This window comes from Pseudophryne corroboree, chromosome 7 (assembly GCF_028390025.1).
Source record: "Pseudophryne corroboree isolate aPseCor3 chromosome 7, aPseCor3.hap2, whole genome shotgun sequence".
NCBI classification, from domain to species: domain Eukaryota; kingdom Metazoa; phylum Chordata; class Amphibia; order Anura; family Myobatrachidae; genus Pseudophryne; species Pseudophryne corroboree.
Window position 1 is genome coordinate 45754922 of NC_086450.1, and position 20782 is coordinate 45775703.

General features: G+C 49.8%; 1 long non-coding RNA gene across 1 annotated transcript in view; it reads left to right on the plus strand.

Annotated features, from left to right (window-relative positions):
- The first annotated feature begins 919 nt into the window (after nucleotides 1-919).
- LOC134944508 (uncharacterized) overlaps nucleotides 920-20782 on the plus strand; it is a 38278-nt gene continuing 18415 nt past the window's right edge. The window contains exon 1 of the long non-coding RNA XR_010181882.1: nucleotides 920-1010. This is a non-coding gene — a long non-coding RNA (uncharacterized LOC134944508). The remainder of the gene's footprint in view (nucleotides 1011-20782) is intronic.

Here is a 20782-nt window from a genome sequence, read left to right on the forward strand (position 1 = left end):
AAACTCGGTGTAAAGGGGCAGAGCAGTCGAGAGTCGGGCTGGGCAAAGCTACTTTTCAAGGGGCGTGGCCTAATCACAGGAGGTGTACTCATGTACCCTTACAAAAAAAATACTGAAAAAAATAGTCATTTATGACCACCATGGCCACACTGCAGCCCAGTACACAGCAGTGTGTGCTGGGCTGAGGAGAAGAGCTGCAGCTGCCAGGTAAGGGGGTGGGGGCCTGGGCCCCTACTGGATCCTCACTGGGCCCCTCCATCAGACCTGGGCCCGGGTAATTTGTACCCTCTCCCGTCTCTCTCGGCACCACTGTAAAGGGGGTATGTCTCCCACACCTTTGACATTATATCAATGCTAACATTTGACTGTTGATGTTCAGATCATGTCAATATTCTGGTGTCGACAATCTGAATGTTGACATTTTGACTATATACCAGGAGGAGTACTATCTTCTGCCTATATCATTCATACATATTGTATGATGCATGACATGCAAGTTACTGCTAAATAAGGACTTTTCAAGGGCTGATATCATTAGGACAACCTGTAGGCACAATCCTGGCTTTACTGTTCGGGAAAGGTGGATAGATACTTGTAGCCAGAAAGCGTTACTTGATGAAGAAAAAAACCCATGTTTTTACAATTAAGGATCTTGCATTATTAAAAAAAAAACCAAAAAAACACTTCTTACTTATGTCAAGTGTAAAATAAAAAACAATACAAAAAATTATTTTGGAAAACTTTCTTGAAAAACAAGTCACGGTGCGAGGTTACACAAATCAAGCAAGACGAACATTGACGTTGGAATGTTTTCCGCCTAAAAATAGGCAAAATTGTCTCTGAACAAGGATGTGAATGAAAGAAATAGCAACACCATCAGCAGTGAGAGGGTTAAACACAACTCCTAAGTTTAATTTCTTTCTCTCAGCCCCTCCTATGTGTCTGCAGCTATACCCTGCCTGCACCACAGGAGACAGAGCAGCATTGGTGAGAATCTACGAAAAAGAACTGTAAGCAATTTATTGTATCAGCGTTGTCTCTGCCTGTTCCTAATGGACGCAGGGAAGGATATAAGCACATGTAGAACCATAGCCATGTTTGTATCTTGTTGCATATAAGACTGAAACGTGTGACTGCAGGCTTGTGTCTCTGATAGAGAAAACAATTGTGCTATTGTAGTGTCGGGATGTCAGCTTGGGGCGAGGGTCTGTTATACTGGACACAGGACTGAAGAGAGGTATAGGACGGTTACATTTATTAGTAAATTAGGGAAGTCCAGCAATGGGCTGTTATTATAATGCACTCACAGTTCCTAATCCACCAGCCATATCCCTGCACAGAGACGATGAGGATGTTACAGCTTCCTGTCCAGGCTGCTGGTTCATACGTGTCTTAAAATGGCCGCAAATCTGCACATTTTGTTTAAATGTGACAGTATTACCCAACAGTTTGAATAATCTTCATGCTTGAGCACAGATGGTTAAATAAAAGTAACGGGTACTAATTAAGTCACCTGGGTTCAAGTTCAGAACACTGGCCTCCTGAGGTTAAACTGCTTCAAAACATCAGTAACATGTTCTGAACATGAAATAAATTAATTCAATACTTAGGGCCCAATTTATGAAAATCTAAAATTGTATTGAGTTTATGCAGCGAAAATAACGCATTTAATCGCAATGCGATAATTCTAACTATCGCATGCATGTCTTAAAATCTGCACGCAGGGACTGGTCTTGCGATAAAGCCCCGTCCTAGTGAATCCCTCTCCCTCCTCTTCAGCTTGCACTATTCGCAGTTGCAATAATGCAGGTGTTACTGCGCTGCGACGGATGAGGCTAGATCCCCACGATCGTTAAACTTCTCATGTAACAATTTACTTAGTATTCAGAATAAGTTTAGTGATGTTTTGAAGCAGTTTAGTTATGCTGACCTCAGGGAGCTTCATATTCTGAACTTGAACTAGTCACCTGTGCGTAAGCATTGATTTACTTAAAACCAGGACATGTGCCTTGAGGACAAAGGTCAGGAAACACAGAAATATGATAGCGCACCTTTTTTCCTTTTTTGTTACCTCCAGGACCTGAAAATTGTATTTATTTATCAACAGTTATTCATATAGCACACACATATTCTGCAGCATTTTAAAGAGAATATTTGCATATCTCCCAACTGTCCCGATTTTCGCGGGACAGTCCACTTTTTGGGGACTGTCCCAGCCGCGGGTCACAGTGTCCTATGGTGGGGGGGCAGTTGGGAGGCTCACTGTCACTCGAATGAATAGACGCTGTGCGCACAGAGTCTATTCATGGGACAGAGAAGAACTGTGGGCCTGCCAGCAGCTCACAGAGCGCTGGTAATGCCCCCTCAGTGCCGAAAATGGGGGAGTGGCTCACGATCGCGGCACTCCTATGAAGCCACACACCCTCCTCTATAGACTACACCCCCTTTTGGGAGCACGTGTGCATGCCAAATCAAGAGCTGGCAATAGCGATGCGCAGGGCCGTGCATCACTGTTGCTGGCACCCCGACACACGGAGCGATGTGTTCTTAATTTCTAAGCAATCTAGTCAGATGCTCCGTGTGTACCCCCCTTTACTTACTGCAACCCTCCCAGCATTTGGAAGCCGAGGATCGGGACAGGGGCGCCACCACAGAACAATGGGGACCTGCCCGTGTTATAGTGGGAAAACAAATCAATTATTTATTTATTAACAGTTTCTTATATAGCGCAGCAAATTCCATTTCGCTTTACAACTGGACACAATTAGAAGACAAAACTGGGTAAAAACAAACAGTCATCGAGGTAGGAGGGCCCTGCTCGCAAGCTTACAAATCAATTGGAAAAAATTCTACCTTCTGTAGTTAACACAATTCAGTAGTTATGTGACACTTTGTGTATTTATCTGAATTTGGGGGATTCAATTTCGTCTGGACAAACGGAAGCCTCTTGTATTGTGTCTGCTCTCCGTTATATAGGGCTTTCAGGTTCTTTATGTTGATCAAACTAATCAGTAGAGATGAGCGGGTTCGGTTCCTCTGAATCCGAACCCGCCCGATCTTCATGTTTTTTCTCACGGGTCCGAGCGACTCGGATCTTCCCGCCTTGCTCGGTTAACCCGAGCGTGCCCGAACGTCATCATGACGCTGTCGGATTCTCGCGAGGCTCGGATTCTATCGCGAGACTCGGATTCTATATAAGGAGCCGCGCGTCGCCGCCATTTTCACACGTGCATTGAGATTGATAGGGAGAGGACGTGGCTGGCGTCCTCTCCATTTAGATTAGAAGAGAGAGAGTGAGATTGATTTGAGACAGAGACACTTGATTTACTGGAGCTTAGGAGTACTGTAGAGAGTGCAGAGTTTACTAGTGACTGACCACAGTGACCACCAGACAGTGCAGTTTTATTTAATATAATCCGTTCTCTGCCTTAAAAAAACGATACACAGTGACTCAGTCACATACCATATCTGTGTGCACTGCTCAGCCCAGTGTGCTGCATCATCTATGTATATATCTGACTGTGCTCACACAGCTTATAATTGTGGGGGAGACTGGGGAGCAGTGCCAGTTATAGGTTATAGCAGGAGCCAGGAGTACATATTATTAAAATTAAACAGTGCACACTTTTGCTGCAGGAGTGCCACTGCCAGTGTGACTGACCAGTGACCTGACCACACTGACCACCAGTATAGTTAGTAGTATACTATATTGTGATTGCCTGAAAAAGTTAAACACTCGTCGTGTGACTTGTGTGGTGTTTTTTTTTTTATTCTATAAAAAACTCATTCTGCTGACAGACAGTGTCCAGCAGGTCCGTCATTATATAATATATACCTGTCCGACTGCAGTAGTGATATATATATATTTTTTATATCATTATTTATCATCCAGTCGCAGCAGACACAGTACGGTAGTTCACGGCTGTAGCTACCTCTGTGTCGGCACTCGGCAGTCCATCCATAATTGTATACCACCTACCCGTGGTTTTTTTTTCTTTCTTCTTTATACATACTACATCTCATTATCATCCAGTCTATATTAGCAGCAGACACAGTACGGTAGTCCACGGCTGTAGCTACCTCTGTGTCGGCACTCGGCAGTCCGTCCATAATTGTATACCACCTACCCGTGGTTTTTTTTTCTTTCTTCTTTATACATACATACTACATCTCATTATCAACCAGTCTATATTAGCAGCAGACACAGTACAGTACGGTAGTCCACGGCTGTAGCTACCTCTGTGTCGGCACTCGGCAGTCCGTCCATAATTGTATACCACCTACCCGTGGTTTTTTTTTCTTTCTTCTTTATACATACATACTACATCTCATTATCAACCAGTCTATATTAGCAGCAGACACAGTACAGTACGGTAGTCCACGGCTGTAGCTACCTCTGTGTCGGCACTCGGCAGTCCATCCATAATTGTATACCACCTACCCGTGGTTTTTTTTTCTTTCTTCTTTATACATACTACATCTCATTATCATCCAGTCTATATTAGCAGCAGACACAGTACAGTACGGTAGTCCACGGCTGTAGCTACCTCTGTGTCGGCACTCGGCAGTCCATCCATAATTGTATACCACCTACCCGTGGTTTTTTTTTCTTTCTTCTTTATACATACTACATCTCATTATCATCCAGTCTATATTAGCAGCAGACACAGTACAGTACGGTAGTCCACGGCTGTAGCTACCTCTGTGTCGGCACTCGGCAGTCCGTCCATAATTGTATACCACCTACCCGTGGTTTTTTTTTCTTTCTTCTTTATACATACATACTACATCTCTTTATCAACCAGTCTATATTAGCAGCAGACACAGTACAGTAGTCCACGGCTGTAGCTACCTCTGTGTCGGCACTCGGCAGTCCATCCATAATTGTATACCACCTACCCGTGGTTTTTTTTTCTTTCTTCTTTATACATACATACTACATCTCTTTATCAACCAGTCTATATTAGCAGCAGACACAGTACAGTACGGTAGTCCACGGCTGTAGCTACCTCTGTGTCGGCACTCGGCAGTCCGTCCATAATTGTATACCACCTACCCGTGGTTTTTTTTTCTTTCTTCTTTATACATACATACTACATCTCTTTATCAACCAGTCTATATTAGCAGCAGACACAGTACAGTACGGTAGTCCACGGCTGTAGCTACCTCTGTGTCGGCACTCGGCAGTCCGTCCATAATTGTATACCACCTACCCGTGGTTTTTTTTTCTTTCTTCTTTATACATACATACTACATCTCTTTATCAACCAGTCTATATTAGCAGCAGACACAGTACGGTAGTCCACGGCTGTAGCTACCTCTGTGTCGGCACTCGGCAGTCCGTCCATAATTGTATACTAGTATCCATCCATCTCCATTGTTTACCTGAGGTGCCTTTTAGTTGTGCCTATTAAAATATGGAGAACAAAAATGTTGAGGTTCCAAAATTAGGGAAAGATCAAGATCCACTTCCACCTCGTGCTGAAGCTGCTGCCACTAGTCATGGCCGAGACGATGAAATGCCAGCAACGTCGTCTGCCAAGGCCGATGCCCAATGTCATAGTACAGAGCATGTCAAATCCAAAACACCAAATATCAGTAAAAAAAGGACTCCAAAACCTAAAATAAAATTGTCGGAGGAGAAGCGTAAACTTGCCAATATGCCATTTACCACACGGAGTGGCAAGGAACGGCTGAGGCCCTGGCCTATGTTCATGGCTAGTGGTTCAGCTTCACATGAGGATGGAGGCACTCAGCCTCTCGCTAGAAAAATGAAAAGACTCAAGCTGGCAAAAGCAGTAGCACCGCAAAGAACTGTGCGTTCTTCGAAATCCCAAATCCACAAGGAGAGTCCAATTGTGTCGGTTGCAATGCCTGACCTTCCCAACACTGGACGTGAAGAGCATGCGCCTTCCACCATTTGCACGCCCCCTGCAAGTGCTGGAAGGAGCACCCGCAGTCCAGTTCCTGATAGTCAGATTGAAGATGTCAGTGTGGAAGTACACCAGGATGAGGAGGATATGGGTGTTGCTGGCGCTGGGGAGGAAATTGACCAGGAGGATTCTGATGGTGAGGTGGTTTGTTTAAGTCAGGCACCCGGGGAGACACCTGTTGTCCGTGGGAGGAATATGGCCGTTGACATGCCTGGTGAAAATACCAAAAAAATCAGCTCTTCGGTGTGGAACTATTTCAACAGAAATGCGGACAACAGGTGTCAAGCCGTGTGTTCCCTTTGTCAAGCTGTAATAAGTAGGGGTAAGGACGTTAACCACCTCGGAACATCCTCCCTTATACGTCACCTGCAGCGCATTCATAATAAGTCAGTGACAAGTTCAAAAACTTTGGGTGACAGCGGAAGCAGTCCACTGACCAGTAAATCCCTTCCTCTTGTAACCAAGCTCACGCAAACCACCCCACCAACTCCCTCAGTGTCAATTTCCTCCTTCCCCAGGAATGCCAATAGTCCTGCAGGCCATGTCACTGGCAATTCTGACGATTCCTCTCCTGCCTGGGATTCCTCTGATGCATCCTTGCGTGTAACGCCTACTGCTGCTGGCGCTGCTGTTGTTGCTGCTGGGAGTCGATGGTCATCCCAGAGGGGAAGTCGTAAGACCACTTTTACTACTTCCACCAAGCAATTGACTGTCCAACAGTCCTTTGCGAGGAAGATGAAATATCACAGCAGTCATCCTACTGCAAAGCGGATAACTGAGGCCTTGGCATCCTGGGTGGTGAGAAACGTGGTTCCGGTATCCATCATTACTGCAGAGCCAACTAGAGACTTGTTGGAGGTACTGTGTCCCCGTTACCAAATACCATCTAGGTTCCATTTCTCTAGGCAGGCGATACCGAAAATGTACACAGACCTCAGAAAAAGAGTCACCAGTGTCCTAAAAAATGCAGCTGTACCCAATGTCCACTTAACCACGGACATGTGGACAAGTGGAGCAGGGCAGGGTCAGGACTATATGACTGTGACAGCCCACTGGGTAGATGTATGGACTCCCGCCGCAAGAACAGCAGCGGCGGCACCAGTAGCAGCATCTCGCAAACGCCAACTCTTTCCTAGGCAGGCTACGCTTTGTATCACCGGTTTCCAGAATACGCACACAGCTGAAAACCTCTTACGGCAACTGAGGAAGATCATCGCGGAATGGCTTACCCCAATTGGACTCTCCTGTGGATTTGTGGCATCGGACAACGCCAGCAATATTGTGTGTGCATTAAATATGGGCAAATTCCAGCACGTCCCATGTTTTGCACATACCTTGAATTTGGTGGTGCAGAATTATTTAAAAAACGACAGGGGCGTGCAAGAGATGCTGTCGGTGGCCAGAAGAATTGCGGGACACTTTCGGCGTACAGGCACCACGTACAGAAGACTGGAGCACCACCAAAAACTACTGAACCTGCCCTGCCATCATCTGAAGCAAGAAGTGGTAACGAGGTGGAATTCAACCCTCTATATGCTTCAGAGGTTGGAGGAGCAGCAAAAGGCCATTCAAGCCTATACAATTGAGCACGATATAGGAGGTGGAATGCACCTGTCTCAAGCGCAGTGGAGAATGATTTCAACGTTGTGCAAGGTTCTGATGCCCTTTGAACTTGCCACACGTGAAGTCAGTTCAGACACTGCCAGCCTGAGTCAGGTCATTCCCCTCATCAGGCTTTTGCAGAAGAAGCTGGAGACATTGAAGGAGGAGCTAACACGGAGCGATTCCGCTAGGCATGTGGGACTTGTGGATGGAGCCCTTAATTCGCTTAACAAGGATTCACGGGTGGTCAATCTGTTGAAATCAGAGCACTACATTTTGGCCACCATGCTCGATCCTAGATTTAAAGCCTACCTTGGATCTCTCTTTCCGGCAGACACAAGTCTGCTGGGGTTGAAAGACCTGCTGGTGAGAAAATTGTCAAGTCAAGCGGAACGCGACCTGTCAACATCTCCTCCTTCACATTCTCCCGCAACTGGGGGTGCGAGGAAAAGGCTCAGAATTCCGAGCCCACCCGCTGGCGGTGATGCAGGGCAGTCTGGAGCGACTGCTGATGCTGACATCTGGTCCGGACTGAAGGACCTGACAACGATTACGGACATGTCGTCTACTGTCACTGCATATGATTCTCTCCCCATTGAAAGAATGGTGGAGGATTATATGAGTGACCGCATCCAAGTAGGCACGTCACACAGTCCGTACTTATACTGGCAGGAAAAAGAGGCAATTTGGAGGCCCTTGCACAAACTGGCTTTATTCTACCTAAGTTGCCCTCCCACAAGTGTGTACTCCGAAAGAGTGTTTAGTGCCGCCGCTCACCTTGTCAGCAATCGGCGTACGAGGTTACATCCAGAAAATGTGGAGAAGATGATGTTCATTAAAATGAATTATAATCAATTCCTCCGCGGAGACATTGACCAGCAGCAATTGCCTCCACAAAGTACACAGGGAGCTGAGATGGTGGATTCCAGTGGGGACGAATTGATAATCTGTGAGGAGGGGGATGTACACGGTGATATATCGGAGGATGATGATGAGGTGGACATCTTGCCTCTGTAGAGCCAGTTTGTGCAAGGAGAGATTAATTGCTTCTTTTTTGGGGGGGGTCCAAACCAACCCGTCATATCAGTCACAGTCGTGTGGCAGACCCTGTCACTGAAATGATGGGTTGGTTAAAGTGTGCATGTCCTGTTTTGTTTATACAACATAAGGGTGGGTGGGAGGGCCCAAGGACAATTCCATCTTGCACCTCTTTTTTCTTTTATTTTTCTTTGCGTCATGTGCTGTTTGGGGAGGGTTTTTTGGAAGGGCCATCCTACGTGACACTGCAGTGCCACTCCTAGATGGGCCCGGTGTTTGTGTCGGCCACTAGGGTCGCTTATCTTACTCACACAGTCAGCTACCTCATTGCGCCTCTTTTTTTCTTTGCGTCATGTGCTGTTTGGGGAGGGTTTTTTGGAAGGGACATCCTGCGTGACACTGCAGTGCCACTCCTAGATGGGCCCGGTGTTTGTGTCGGCCACTAGGGTCGCTAATCTTACTCACACAGCTACCTCATTGCGCCTCTTTTTTTCTTTGCGTCATGTGCTGTTTGGGGAGGGTTTTTTGGAAGGGACATCCTGCGTGACACTGCAGTGCCACTCCTAGATGGGCCCGGTGTTTGTGTCGGCCACTATGGTCGCTTATCTTACTCACACAGTCAGCTACCTCATTGCGCCTCTTTTTTTCTTTGCGTCATGTGCTGTTTGGGGAGGGTTTTTTGGAAGGGACATCCTGCGTGACACTGCAGTGCCACTCCTAGATGGGCCCGGTGTTTGTGTCGGCCACTAGGGTCGCTTATCTTACTCACACAGTCAGCTACCTCATTGCGCCTCTTTTTTTCTTTGCGTCATGTGCTGTTTGGGGAGGGTTTTTTGGAAGGGACATCCTGCGTGACACTGCAGTGCCACTCCTAGATGGGCCCGGTGTTTGTGTCGGCCACTAGGGTCGCTTATCTTACTCACACAGTCAGCTACCTCATTGCGCCTCTTTTTTTCTTTGCGTCATGTGCTGTTTGGGGAGGGTTTTTTGGAAGGGCCATCCTGCGTGACACTGCAGTGCCACTCCTAGATGGGCCCGGTGTTTGTGTCGGCCACTAGGGTCGCTTATCTTACTCACAGTCAGCTACCTCATTGCGCCTCTTTTTTTCTTTGCGTCATGTGCTGTTTGGGGAGGGTTTTTTGGAAGGGACATCCTGCGTGACACTGCAGTGCCACTCCTAGATGGGCCCGGTGTTTGTGTCGGCCACTAGGGTCGCTTATCTTACTCACACAGTCAGCTACCTCATTGCGCCTCTTTTTTTCTTTGCGTCATGTGCTGTTTGGGGAGGGTTTTTTGGAAGGGACATCCTGCGTGACACTGCAGTGCCACTCCTAGATGGGCCCGGTGTTTGTGTCGGCCACTAGGGTCGCTAATCTTACTCACACAGCTACCTCATTGCGCCTCTTTTTTTCTTTGCGTCATGTGCTGTTTGGGGAGGGTTTTTTGGAAGGGACATCCTGCGTGACACTGCAGTGCCACTCCTAGATGGGCCCGGTGTTTGTGTCGGCCACTAGGGTCGCTTATCTTACTCACACAGCGACCTCAGTGCAAATTTTAGGACTAAAAATAATATTGTGAGGTGTGAGGTATTCAGAATAGACTGAAAATGAGTGGAAATTATGGTTTTTGAGGTTAATAATACTTTGGGATCAAAATGACCCCCAAATTCTATGATTTAAGCTGTTTTTTAGGGTTTTTTGAAAAAAACACCCGAATCCAAAACACACCCGAATCCGACAAAAAAAATTCGGTGAGGTTTTGCCAAAACGCGGTCGAACCCAAAACACGGCCGCGGAACCGAACCCAAAACCAAAACACAAAACCCGAAAAATTTCAGGCGCTCATCACTACTAATCAGGTGCTAAAATCTCTCTAAATGAAATCCCCTCAGCCTAAATAATTATTTCTCAAAAATTCAGCTGCAGATTCTCTATATGTTTGTGAACACACATACACATATTGTATATATCTCAGTTTCATAGGCCCTACACACTGGCCGACATCAGTCAAAGATATAAATGAACGAGATACCGTTCATATCTTTGAGTGTGGAGTCACAAGCGATGAATGATGCGCGGCGCCGCACTCGTTCATCGCTGGTCCCCCGTCGGCTGTACATGCAGGCCAATATGGACGATCTTGTCCATATTGTCCTGCACTTCAATGCAGCCGGGTGACGGGGGGAGTGAAGAAACTTCACTCCCCCCTTCACTGCCCCTCCGCCGCCGGGTCGCCCGTCGGCCGTATCCGCCGTCGGGCAGCTCAGCGGCGGATCGGCCAATGTGTAGGGCCATTTAGACTGGTGTAGACCTAGACATAGAAATGATGAGTATATGCGCTTATTACTCAAGAGGTCCGATATGTGAATTCGTGATACTAAACATATAGAATTTTTTTTTTATTTTTTTTTTAGATATTATTATAAATAAATGTACATAATACTTGCAACCGTTTGCTCCTACTACATATATACTATTCCGTATTTCGGAACATTTGGATATGGGATACTCAATCTGTATTGTTTAAAAAAAACAAAAAAACATTAAAAGAGGTTCATTTTAGCAACAATACGGAAAATGCATTGCCCTATGGGGGTCATTCCGAGTTGATGGTAGCTGTGCTAAATTTAGCATAGCTACGATCATGTTCCCAGACATGCAGAGGAACACTCAGCACCCCCCCTCACAAGTACAAAAGAATCACACAGCGGCGATGCTTTTGTACTTGTTGAGTAACTCCCGGCCAGTGCAGCTCATGCGGCTGGCCGGGAGTTGCTAGTCGATGCCCCTGGTCGCAGTGGCTGCGTGACATCACGCAGCTGCTGCGGCCCACCCCTGCACGGTCCGGCCAGACCGCGCCCCCAAAATGGCAGCCAAATGCCGCCGTGCCGCCCCCTCCCGCCCAGCGACCGCCTCTGCCTGTCAAACAGGCAGAGGCGTTCGCTAGGGAATGACGACCTTCGCCCGTCCGGCATGCGCCGGCGCACTGGCGCATGCGCAGTTCCGACACGATCTCTGCGCTGCGATAAACTGCAGCGAGTGTTCGGGTCGAAATGACCCCCTTTATCTCCAAAAAGAGTCATTGAATAATTCAAAGTCAATACAGTCTCTTGTAACCTCTTTATTTATATAGAGGTGGACATCTCACCTATCCTGCAGGTATCTGGTAAGGGAGATGTTGCTTCGGGTATGGGACTCAGGGTTGACAGTGTCTAGGTCAACACCCATTAGGTCAACCACTATTGGTCGACAGTGGCTTGGTCGACACTAGCAATAGGTTGATACGGCCATTAGGTCGACATGAACAAGGTCAACATGAAAAATGGTTGACATGAGTTTTTCACATTTTTTGGTGCCGTTTTCTTTGTAAAGTGACCGGGAACACCAATTAATGCACCACGTCCCCTTGCTTCGCTCGCCATGCTTCGGGCAGGTTACCGTTCCCAATTGTAGTTCACGTGGATCATAAAGTATGACAAAGTAAAAAAAAAGAAGAAGAAAAATGTGAAAAACTCATGTCGACCTATTCACTGTCGACCAATGGGTGCCGACTTGGAGTCCAGATACCGTTGCTTCTCTGTATAGTGTTATAATGTTTTATAATACACTTTCTGGTTATATTTGTGCAAAACTACCGGCGCAGGAACCTCTATCGTCCTGCGATGCATTCCCAATATTGGCCCGCGCAGTTGCCGCCATCTGAAGATGCTGGTAGCCCATTGAGCCTATGGGCTACTCACCAAACTTGTAGCTGGCATAGGGTTCTCCTGGAACCCTCTCCGGAAGTGGCCTCTGTGCTTGTGCAGTCTTAGCTGACCACGCATGCGCAGAAGCCCCGGCAGCCGGCACAGCATGTAGCAGGGACAGGCTCCTTTCACAGCACTTGCCCATGCGTGTGCACAAATCCACATTGAGCCATGTGTAAATAGACAAGCATTATTGCTTTAAAAACAAATATTTATTCAAAACATGCAGAAGTAGCAGAACCTGTCCGCCTACTACCGTGACATCACACGTTGGAGAGAAGGTGGCTGGTTGCCTGGTCTGATGAAAGAGTTGGTTAGGTGTGTGGGGTAGCATTTTAGTTGGTCAGTTGGATGGTTGGAGGAGAATTGGTCTGATGTATGGCCAGCATAACTGTTTATTACAGATATTAGACATATTCCACAGCACCATACAGACAATATCTAGTCATTCACATCAGTCCCTGCACCAGTAGAGCTTACAATCTGTATTCTCTCCTAAACTCAAATCTACCAGTGTATTTTTGGAGTGTGAGGGGACTCTGAAGCACATGGAGGAAATGCACACAAACAAAGGAAGAACATAGAAACTCCACACAGGGCTCTGGCTGAAATGGGATCCATGGCTTTGATATAAAGACCATTTGCCTATATGGTTTACCTTAACCACTTAACTGGATAATATTTAATGATTGACTTAGGTTAAGAACATCTATTTAAAACTTATCCTGCACAATTTTATATACAAAAAATGAATAATAATTTTTACACTTTTAAAATATCGATAGTTTTTTTTTAGAACATCGGTAACTGATATACCGGTCTATAGATTATTGGAGCATTGCGGCTTTGCATTTTCCCGGGCGGCTGCTCATCTCTGCAGCAGCCGGGTATACACTGCGGTGACGCGACCACCAGATGGTGGTTAAAGGGGAGGGTGTCTCCTCCTTTATGCCAATGGGGGCATCTGATACGTTTTGGCATACAGTACCAGCATTACAGAGCTGGAGCCAGTGGAGAGTAGCGTCAAATTATCCTCCAGCAGCCACTGCTGTCGCCTTATGTCTATCAGCATTTTCTATTGATACCAATGGATGTACATCTTCCCTGACTCATTTAAATAATGTTCTGTCTCCAATATATGGCCAACTAGGCTCTGAGCTCTACAATATTCTTTTAACCCAAGCACTAGATGAAATTACACGGAATGCATTGCTGTTACACTATTCTGTTATCTGTATTCTGTGTACATGACTGTCTTGTGACTCCTCTGTCTAGTGCAGCTGCGGGGAATATAACACCAGGGGGCACCAAGCACAGAGGCAGAAGGAATAAACTGACCCCTGCCTGTGGACGCACCCACCAGCTGCCGGAATAGATGTCATAGCAAGGCCTTCTCACTGCTTGTTCTGCTGCAGTCCTGTGAGTCTCCCTCATCGGTGATTACAGCTGTGGTAAATGTATGTCAGCCACCACCACAGAGATAAGTCTCTCTGGATTTAAGAACAGGTTTTTTAGCTACAGTATACTGATAATGTCACACCCTCTAACTGTGCTGTTATAGCCGGTACATTACCATTTTTTTATGGTCTGTACCGGCTAAAACGAGGCTGTATCACTTGTACCAGGTGCTGCAGTGTCAGGTGGCTACCTCCGTCCTTCTCTGACTGTGCCACCAGTACCGTAGACGAGTCAGCGCTGACTAATCTCACACCCACTGTACCCATGGCACAGGCAGACGCAGGGGGTTTCCGGTTGCCTCGAAACCCCCCTCCTCTTAGCAAGTGGCTCGAACTATGACAATAGCAATGGTATATAATATGATTAATAGAGCTGCAACCACATCATGCAGTTTAAGGGACAGAGCAGAGCTGCTAAACATGCCCAGTGGTGGCAGCTTCCTCTACTAAGTACTGTATGCTGTGTGTGTGGTTCTGAATCCTCAATCAGTGCACTGGACCAGAGTGTAGCTCCCATAAAGAAGAGACTGGAGCCTTACCATGAGGTGGGAGAATGTGTGCTTAGAAAGTGCAGTGCTGGTTTTATTATGTTTGCGTATTTATTTATTATGGGATGTTTAACCTTTTTCTGACCACTTATTTATATTATTTAAATTACAGGCTAACCCAATGGCCATGTGCAAAAAGAAACTCTTAGATTGTCTAGAATGTGCAGTAACAGTGGGTTTAATATCTAAGGAATTAATTGAGATTTTGGTACCTAAATTTCCGTTGGTGCCATTATTTTATTTACTGCCTAAAATTCAAAAGGTTTGGAATGACCGCCGGGCTGACCTATTGTGTCGGCTAGGGGCTCATTGCTACAACCCTTGGCTATATTCTTAGATTCACTTTTGCAGCCGTTATTAATGGATGAAAAGAGCTTTTTGTTAGACACTACTACCTTTTTGAATAAGTTACGGTCTGTTACCACTATTCCTGTGGATGGCTGGTTGGCAACTATAGATGTAGTAAGCCTTTACACGTCCATTCCACATGAATTGGGTTTGGCTGCGGTCAGACGGTTCCTGATTAGGAAGAATGTATTTGAAATGGGCAAGATTGAAGCGATTGTCATGTTGCTTGAACTTATACTTACCAACAACTTCTTCCTCTAGGAGAGAGAATTGACAGCATTGGAAAGGAATGAGTTAAACATCTTGTGAGGGGTGGACCTAGCTGGAAGGAAAGTACAGCCCTTTGGAAAAGGGGAGGGATAGTATATATAGGGAAGGATAGGCCATTTTGTCTCTCTCTTGCTAGTGAAATTGCCTTGTGCTGGGTGAGTGCTGGAGTGCAGAATATTCCCCAAAGTTTCTTTTACTGCATTTATTTCACATTAGCATATAACATGTCTTCCCGTCCTCGGCGGTCTGCTGGGACATCAGCCCGCTACCGCATGTCTGGCGGTGGGACTGGGCCCGAAGACGGGGTGGCTGGCCAGGGGGATGGGGCCCCGTCCCCTGGGGCCTCCACAGGGGCGGGAAGGCAGGCAGGACGGCGGGCCAGGTCTGCCTCGCCGCGTGAGGCCAGGGCGTCGTTGCCGTCTGGGCGCGGGCGGCGGGGTGGGCCGGGGGCTCCTCCAGGTCGCCCGGGGGTGAGAGGGCAGCAGCCCTCACCTCCGAGCGCTGCAGAGGACTCATTGGTGGCCAGTGCCCGCGGGCGCGTGCAGGCGCGCCGCGCCGGGCGCCCGTCTGTGGAGCCGCTATCAGCTACGACTACTCCCCCCTTGCCGAGGCCAAGTGGTAGTGCCAGGCGGGGGGGGGGGGGAGCCGGGCGGGATGCGTCGCTGAGCCGAGCGAGGCCTGTCGCGGGGCCTCGCCCGGCGGAAGTGCCGGAGGTCCCTGCCGGTGGTTCGCGGGCGGGAAGCAGTGGGACGCGCGCACGGCGTGCGCGCACGCCCACGCTCGCCTCAGGCGGCGTCGCTCGCCCACAAGTGCGCGCAGTGGCGCCGCAGGCCTCCTCGTCTCCCCATCCCTCTCCCTTTCAGCCGGAACCCGGCGAGGGTCAGGGGGGAGAAGGAGGGGCAGCGATCAACCAGGTGTTCACAGGGAGGGGAGTTTAAGGGATATCTCCCGACGCGGGGCCCACCCGGCAAGCGGAGGTAGCTCCAGCCGGCGGGGGGTGGGTGCCCCCAGGGACTACCAAGGGGACGGTCTGCACGGCACAGGCCAGGCTGCAGGTGCCGGAGGTTCCGGGTGGGGGACCGGGCCGCGGAGCCTCAGGGGCGCAGGCGGTTCCCCATCTGGGCGCCGGGCAGCGGGGCACCGTGGGACAAATCCTGGGAGCCGGGTGGATCAGCGCACGCCGCCGCCGGCCCGGGAGCCCGCGGGGGTTGGCGCTACGTCCTGGGGTGGTGCTGACCCTCCCAGTACGCTGGCGTCGGCCCTAGTTGTGGCGGCGCTGGGGCTGCTGGCCGCGGCCCCGGAGGTGGCAAGCGGGTCCGGTGCGCCGCCGACGGCGGGCGGTTCTAGTTCGCGGACAATGTCTGCAGCCCAGCGGGTTGCTCGCGCCTGCCGCGAGCTAGGTGTGGCCGCGTCGCAACTCCATTAGCAGCCCAGGCGGGGCGGATGGGAGTTTTTGGAGGAAACGCCCGCCCCCCGGGGTGCGAGGCACGCACCGCGACTGCTGTCTGGGTCCTCTCCCCCTTTTTCTCCTACAGGTGAGCGGGGGGACGCGGTGATGACGGAGTCAGGAGATGAGGATGTCGGTTCTGTCGCGCCGGAGGATTCCGGATCTGAGCAGTCGACGGCATCAGGTGAGACGGAACAGCTGGGGTCGGGCTCTTGCACGCGATCGAGTTCCCGCAGCTCCTCTTCTTCTCCCTCTTCCTCCTCTTCTTCCTCCCTGTCATCGCAAGCGTCCGAAGTCAGTAGCACGACTAGGGCGAAGAAACGCGCGACGAAATTCGCCAAGAGGGCGGCGGGGCAGCAGGCAAAGCGGAAGAGGCGAAGGCGGCTTAGCGGGGACGCTCGCAGGGCCAAGAAGCGGCGCGACCTGCCCGGCGTGGTTTGCTGCGAGTATACTGCCGTTATGCGGGGGCTCAGGGACAGCTGCCGCAGAAAGATTCGCAGGGGGGACTTTGTCTATGTGTTCGTCTTGACAAAAGACGCGAAGAAGGACTTTAAGGCGGATGCAGCGAAGAAGGGCAAAGGGGCCTAGGCCTTCTGTACCTTCGATAACTGGCTGGCTGGTTTTTGGCTTCAAAGGTAGTCGCCAAGGTACCCGGGGTAAACAAACTTACCCAAGATCGGCCGCGAGCGGGAGCGCTCCGCAGAGCACCAACGCCAATTAATTTGGATACAATGGGCAAGTGGTTGGATTGGTATCCAAATAGGGTCGACGCGCTATTTTTGTTTTCAGGTTTTCGCTTTGGTTTTCATTTGCCTGTTGCGAGCGATGTTACGGCAAGGGCCCATAGGAACCTCCAGTCTGCTCGGGCCTTGCCTTTGGTACTGCGGGAGAAGGTAGACAAAGAGGTCAGGATGGAGGGGCCGTTTCCATCACCCCCGGTGGGGGGCTTAGTCATCTCCCCAGTGGGGGTGGTTCCCAAGAAGACTCCAGGCGCTTTTAGGCTTATCCAGCATCTTTCTTACCCGTCGGGGGCGCCGGTCAACGACGCGATACCACCAGCTCATGGCTCGGTGGTGTATCAATCGTTTGACGAGGCGTTGGAGCTGGTCCGCAGCTACGGTGCTGGGGCCCTCATGGCTAAGATTGATGTTGAGTCCGCTTTTCGGTTGCTGCCGCTACATCCGGACTCATTTCGCTTTAGGGGTTTCCAGATTGGAACGGAATACTTCATCGGCAAATGCTTGCCGATGGGATGTTCTGTTTCCTGTTCATACTTCGAATGATTTAGCACATTTTTACATTGGTGCGTGGAGTCTTCGTCGGGAGGTCACGGGGTCGCCCATTACCTCGATGACTTCCTATGTGCGGGACCAGCGAACTCACCGCGATGCGGCGACTTGCTTTTCAGCGTCCGAGCTCTGTTTTGTCACTTCGGAGTTCCCGTGGCCGAAGATAAAACAGAGGGGCCGGTCTCCTGTTTGTCGTTTTTGGGAATTGAGATTGACACGGTGGCGGGATCGTGCCGTCTGCCTAGAGACAAAGTGGTCAAGCTCCGCGACGCTATTTGCCGGTTCGAGGGGTTGCGCAAGGTGAAACTGCGGCAGGCGCAATCCTTGCTGGGCATGTTGAACTTTGCTTGTCGGGTGATCCCGATGGGCAGGGTTTTCTGCCGGAAGCTAGAAAGGGCGACTGCGGGGTGCGCCAGGCCACACCATTTCGTACGCTTGTCCGCTGAAGTTAAAAGGGATCTGGACGTATGGGCCACGTTCCTGGAGGACTTCAACTGGGTGTGTATATGGCAGGCCCCAACGGCCGACAGCGCTAGGTTGCAGCTGTTCACCGACGCTGCGGGTGCCTCTGGATTCGGATGCTATCTGGAGGGATCTTGGTGCGCGGCTTCGTGGCCGGCGGGGTGGCATCGCGAAGGTTTGACTAAGGACCTTTTGCTTCTTGAGCTTTTCCCCATTATGGTGGCGCTGGAGGTCTGGGGTGATCGGCTGGCTCATCGCAGCATCTTGTTTAGGTGTGACAATCTGGGCGTGGTGCATGCGATAAATAACCAGAGGGCGAAGTCGCTGGTCGTTCTGCGGGTGCTGGGACAGTTGCTGTTGACATGCCTACGTCGGAAAGTGTGGTTCTGCGCGCAGCACGTGCCGGGGCTGGAGAACGGAATTGCCGACGCTCTGTCGTGCGGGCAATGGGAAAGGTTTTGTTTGTTGGCACCCGAGGCCGACGAACATGGTTTTCATTGTCCCGGTTATGTTTGGCAGGTGATCGGGCCGGACTGGAGGGTCTAGCGTTGCGGTCAGTCGCGCCAACCACGCTTAAGGCTTACGGACAAGCTTGGAGCGAGTGGGAGGAGTTTGTTCACGGACGAAGTCAGCAAGGTAAGAGCGGGCATCGGATGATGCTTTCTTTTATTTGGCAGCTGTATGTTTCGGGTAGGTCCAGAGCGGTGGTATCACGGTACTTGGCTGGGATTTCGTTTTCAGCAAAATAAAGGGCGTCCCCGACGTGACTAAGAGTGGGATTCTGCTGAAGGCGATGAAAGGATGGGCGCGAGTCGCGCCGACGCCGCCCGACAGGAGGCGGCCCATTGATGCGGCCTTGTTGCCGGCTGTCATCAGGGCGGTTGGAGGTGTCGCGTCGTCCATGTTTGAGTCGCTGTTGTTCAGTTTGGCGTTCTCAATGGCTTACCACGGGCCTTTAGGGTTTCGGAATTGGTAGCGCCTTCTAAGCGAGCAGATTCGCGCATGCTTGTCGGGGACGTGGTGGTGGGTGAGAGGTCCTTGCTATGCAGATTGCGTCGCTCTAAGACGGACCAGGTGGGGAGAGGTCGATGGGTCACCTTGGTTCCGGCAATTGAGGAGAGCGTTTGCCCAGTTAGGTTGGCTGTGCAATATGAGGCAGTACGGCCCGACGGTCGGGGGTCGTAGCTGCTACATTATGATGGGCTGCCGGTGACGAAATATCAGTTTCGTTGGATGCTCGGGCGCTGTCTTGCGAGCTTGGGCCTTCCACCCGCTGCGTTCGGGACGCATTCCTTCCGCATAGGGGCTGCGACGTCGGCTGCGGCGGCGGGATTTTCCATGGCTGAGATCCAGGCGGTGGGGCGATGGAAGTCGTCGAGTTACAGACGGTATATTCGCCCCGTTGCGTGAGATGTTGGCTCGCGCGTAGTTTGTTGTTTAATTACAGTTGTCCAGTCATGTTGTACAGTTCAGTACGTTATGGTGTTGTGCGTGTGTTTGTCTTCCCCCTTTTTATCCTACTCAGGGATTAACTACTCGCCGTTGCTGGCATGAGCCGGCAGCGGGGGTCTGGAGTTATTTTGCGATTTTTTGCCTGACTTGACGGACTGAATTCTAATCCACAATTCGGCTGATCTGTTCTAATCAGAGTCCCTCAGCAGGTCTTTACGCTTTCACCTCCAGCTGAGTTCTTAAATGTTTTACCCCATTTTTTAAACCCCCCCCCCCCCCCCCCCTGTTTATTTTCTTAAATTTTGTTTTAATCTTTCCCATTTGTGTGTTCTTGTTCAAAGTGCTTCAAATTGGCTAGAAGCTCGTGCAGATCGGCTAGGCCGTGACTGCTGCAATATTCGGCAGCAAAAAATTTTTCTTTTTGGCAGATCCTTCAGGTTAACGCAATGACAAACAGTGGCATAGATATAGAGTAACCAATTTTACCCCTTTTTCCTCCTCTTCAGGTTGGTTTGCTGATGGCTTGCCCGTTTGGGTGGTGGGTCACTCGTATGTCTTTTGGGCAGCAAAGTTCTTGGCCTCGGAGGGGGCTCAGCGGTTTCCTAGGGCTCAGGGAATTAGATGGCTTGGTTGGCGAGGAATGATGTGGAAAGATCTGAGGAATAGACTAGTCAGTCAGGCCAGCAAGCATGGAGTCCCCAAGGTACTGGTTGTCCATCTAGGTGGCAACGACCTTGGGAAGGGGACTTCTTTGGAGCTACGGTGTGCCATGATACAGGATCTGGCAAGGGTGGCCGCAGCATGGACCAATTGTGTATTGGTATTTTCCCTGATGGTGCCAAGGTTGATTTGGCGAGGTGTGAAGGACGGTCGCGTTATGGATGAGGCCAGAAAGAAGGTGAACGGGGTGGTGGCGAAGTGGGTGCTGTCCCACGGAGGCAAAGTAGTTCGCCACCCTAGGATTCGGTTCCGAGACAGTCACCTTTTTCGGCCTGATGGTGTGCATCTATCCAATGAGGGGATGATGTTTTTCCTGGAGGATCTGTTCCTAGTGTTGCAGGAGTTAGGGTGAGGTTATGGTGGCGGTGCGAAGTCTCTGGGGAGGAGTCTTTTGCTGTTGGCGGAAAAGAACGGCAGTTTTGTAGTTGTATGGTAAGCTGTAGTGATTTACAGTTTGATTTGGTTTAGGTG